Consider the following 3,757-nt stretch of genomic DNA (forward strand, 5'->3'; position numbering starts at 1 on the left):
AGAGTCACTGTGAGTCAGCGTTGAACGGGAGTGGGGTAATGATGGAGAAGCGAACCCAGGTCTCTTGGATGGCAGGCAAGAATTCTACCATTGATCCATCGCCGCCCCCGACATCCACTCAGAAACTCAGACTCACTGGTATCAAGCCTCTTCTGACTCTCAGGGGCCCTGCCGGACAGGGTAGAAGTGCCTGCCCCTGTGGGTTTCTGAGGCTGTACCTCTTCACGGCGGTAGAAGCCCCCTCCTTCTCCCGAGGAGCAGCTGGTGGTTTGGAACCGCCAACACTGCAGTTAGCAGCCCAACAAGGCACCCACTGTGCCACCAGGGCTCCTGTGCCACGGCTCATGTCTCCGCAGACTTGATGCCAACCTCTCTGTGTATATGTATAGATACATAGATAAACTTCACTCATTCGGCTTCTCCAGGGAGCCCAGCCTCAGGCAGCACCTTTGTCTGGTAACTTGTCAGCTTAGTGGTTCAAGAAGTTACGTAACCTTTCTGGACTTGTTTCTCTAACACGTGAAGCATTTCTCCTCTCCCGTCTTAGTTTACCAGATGAATTTAAAGACCAAGGACACACAAGGAGACTCTAGAAACATGCACAGTGTTGTGTTCTGGCCCCACGTGTTAAAATGGGCGGAGTTTACAGCATCCTGTGACAAACATTGTATCATTCGAGAGGCTCGCAAAGATGCGGAGGTGAAAAACGCAGGAAGCCTCTTCCTTAAATGAGAAAGCCAGGTGGGGCTTGTTGCGTGACTCATCCATGTTCCCCGGACAATGAAGTGGGGATGCTGGCGCTTGGACCGGTGCTATCTCACGCGGGGTCCATGATCACACAGAATCAATCACCTGCGTGGCCAAGCAACGACGGCGCATCCATCAGCAGTCGAGCAAACAGGAGTGGTGCCGCCATCGACGTGGGATGGACTGGTGCATTGCTTCCACGGATGGCTCCTGTCTCGATGACATTGTGACTGGGCCACGTGGTGTTTGCTGAGCCCAGGAAAGCCCTGGAGGCTGATGATGCTTCTGTTTCCCAACATGTCTGCAGTCCATGTTTGCAGGACCCTGCCGAGTGAGGAGGTTAGGGTCGTTAGTGAGGCGCCGTCCAGCCGGTTCAGGCCCACAGCGACGCTGTGCCCAACGCTGCCCGCTCATGCCAGAGCCCATTGTGGCAGCCTTGGTGCCACAACATCTCCTTGAGGGCCTTCCTCTTCTTGCTGCCTAGAACCCCTCAACTGCTAGAGCCCTGGACTATTAGCCAAGAGGTCGGTGGTGTGAACCCACCCAGAGTTGCCTGGGAAAGCGGGCCTGGTGAGATCCTTACCTGAAAGGCCTGGGCTTGGAAACCCTGTGGAGCACCTTCCAGCCTGCGCCCTCCGGGTTGCCATGACAACTAACAACCACCAGAGAGGAGGCGGGGTTGTCCAGGAAATCCAGTGAGGGGAGGGGGCAGACAGCAGCCCTGGAGATGCTTGACCTCCTTCAAGGGGGTCAGAAGGGCAAAGGGAGCAGGTTGCTTCTAGACCTGGTGGACGGCAGCAACACAAGAGTGTGACTTCTGTTTCCCTACCCGCCCATCTCTTGCGTCCCATGCTACCTTACAGAACAGTGATTCAGGAACACCGGTTCGCTCTCTCTTTTCCTGACCACATTGTAAACTTGAGGGAAGAAACCTGCCCGGCTCTTTCTCTGTAGTTGCCCCTCGTCCCTACCTGGATTCTGAGGGAATGGGTGTGCTTATCAGTGGGGGGAGGGGGGCGCGAGCGGTGGTCTGAAGGCCGGTGTGATCTCTTTCTTGGTCTGCTGCTTGTGTCTACAAAACGATGCAAAACAGCTATGGCCCTAACGAGCCCCGCATTGACTGCGGGCACATGACTGACCCCATAGTACACTCAGCTGCTTTGTGAACGCCCTTTCCAAGCCGCTTATAGCGCGGCCAGGCCCACGAGGCGGGGGCAGCGAGCTGGTTCCTGGCGGGTTAGCTGAGCCAGGAGACAATGGGCACTGTGCTCGTCTGAACACTGAGGGAGACCCAGGGCACCTGGACTAGCCGCACGTTGACAGTCAGCCCTCAGGTGCCATGGAGTGAAGGTGTAGGAGGCGGAGGAGGTGGAAGTGGAGGTGGAGGTAAAGGTGGAGGAGGTAGAAGTGGTGGTAGAGGTAGTGGAGGAGGTAGAGGTAGAGGTGGGGGAGGTGGTAGTGGTGGGGGTAGAGATGGAGGAGATGGAGGTGGTAATGATTGTGGTAGAGGTGGAAGTGGAGGTAGAGTGCTGGTACAGGTAGTGGAGTAGGTAGAGGTGGGGGAGGTGGTAGTGGTGGGGGTAGAGATGGAGGTGGAGGTGGAGGAGATGGAGGTGGTAATGATTGTGGTAGAGGTGGAAGTGGAGGTAGAGTGCTGGTACAGGTAGTGGAGTAGGTAGAGGTGGTGGTGATGGTAGTGGTGGAGGTAGAGATGGAGGTGGAGGTGGAGGAGGTAGAAGAGGTGATGGAAGTGGAAGTGGAGATGGAGGTGGAGGAGAGGGAGGTGGTAATGATTTTGGTAGAGGTGGAAGTGGAGGTGGAGGTAGTAGTGGGGGTAGAGGTAAAGGTGGGGGAGGTGGTAGTAGTGGAGGTGGAGGTAGAGGTGGAGGAGATGGAGGTAGTAGTAGTGGTAGTGGAAGTGGTAGAGGTGGGGCAGGTGGTAGTGGAGGTGGGGGAGGTGGTAGTGGAGGTGGGGCAGGTGGAGGAGCCAGAGGTGGGGGAGATGGAGGTAGTAGTGGTGGTGGAAGTAGAGGTGGGGGAGGTGGTAGTGGTAGAGGTGGAGGTGGGGATGGACAGGGCGGGGGAGGAGAGGAGAGCAATGTCCATCGTGCAATGACTTAGTGCCTGTCTCCCTCTTCCTCCCCCCCTCCCCTCCAGTCGTCCCTCCCTCCCTCCCTCCGCTCTGTCTCCTGCACAAGGCGCTATTGAGAAGGGCCAGAACAAACGGGCCCTTCTGCAGCTCCCACGGCGTCTCTGGGTTTGTCCGAGACAGCTGCCTGGAACACGCTATGGTTACTCATTACCGGGCTCCCCAGGCAGGAAAGGAGCAAACTTAACAGACCCGAACTAACCCTCGGCTCAACAACAACCCCCACCGCCCAGATACAAATAAATAAGTCAGGTGTACAAGGTGGGGGAGATGACGAGAGGGGCTGAGAAGTGGGGAGGGGCTGAAGTGGGGGCTGACGGGGCAAGTAAACTGATGGGATTAGAAAAAACCCAGGAGATTCTTATAGGGAGGGGGAGGAGGCTGAAGGAAAGAAAACTCCCTTTGAGGGGGGCGGGGGGGGGGGGCTGTGTGCTGCCTGCAGAGTGGCCGGCCTGGCCGTGTGGGGACTGGCTGTGGACTAGGGCTTGGAGAGGGAAGAAGCAAAGCCGCCACCCTCCAAAGCTGGGTTGCAACCACGCAAAGGTTCCGTCTGGGCTGGGCTGCTACCTGAAAGGTGAGCGGCAGTTCAGATTCACCCGGGGCTCCATGGAAGAAAAGACCTGATCCTATAAGAGGACAGCCTAGGATACCTTCGGCCTGATGGCCCAGAGCAACAGCCGCCAACAGCCACAAGGTCAGTGTTTGCTGCAGACAGAGGCCAGCAGACCTGGGGCAAGGATGCCGCCTTCCTCCTGATCAACTGTCAGTGATTAACGTCCCAGGGAGGACAGCTCCGTGTGAGCCTGTGGCATCCCCCCAGGAGCTCTGAGATGTTAGGATAATCTGCCCTCTGGACTCTTC

The 3,757-nt window shown here is 57.0% G+C and overlaps 1 long non-coding RNA gene across 1 annotated transcript; it reads right to left on the reverse strand.

Annotated features, from left to right (window-relative positions):
* Positions 1-587: 587 nt before the first annotated feature.
* LOC123522702 lies at positions 588-3,536 on the reverse strand. Its single transcript, XR_006680931.1, has 3 exons — positions 3,464-3,536; positions 1,331-1,531; positions 588-1,071 (listed from the first exon to the last, which is right to left on the reverse strand). It is a non-coding gene; the product is annotated as an uncharacterized LOC123522702 (long non-coding RNA).
* Between the last annotated feature and the right edge of the window lie 221 nt (positions 3,537-3,757).

Source organism: Echinops telfairi, unplaced genomic scaffold, assembly GCF_000313985.2.
Source record: "Echinops telfairi isolate 266 unplaced genomic scaffold, ASM31398v2 ScPeMD7_7458;HRSCAF=8496, whole genome shotgun sequence".
Lineage (NCBI taxonomy): Eukaryota > Metazoa > Chordata > Mammalia > Afrosoricida > Tenrecidae > Echinops > Echinops telfairi.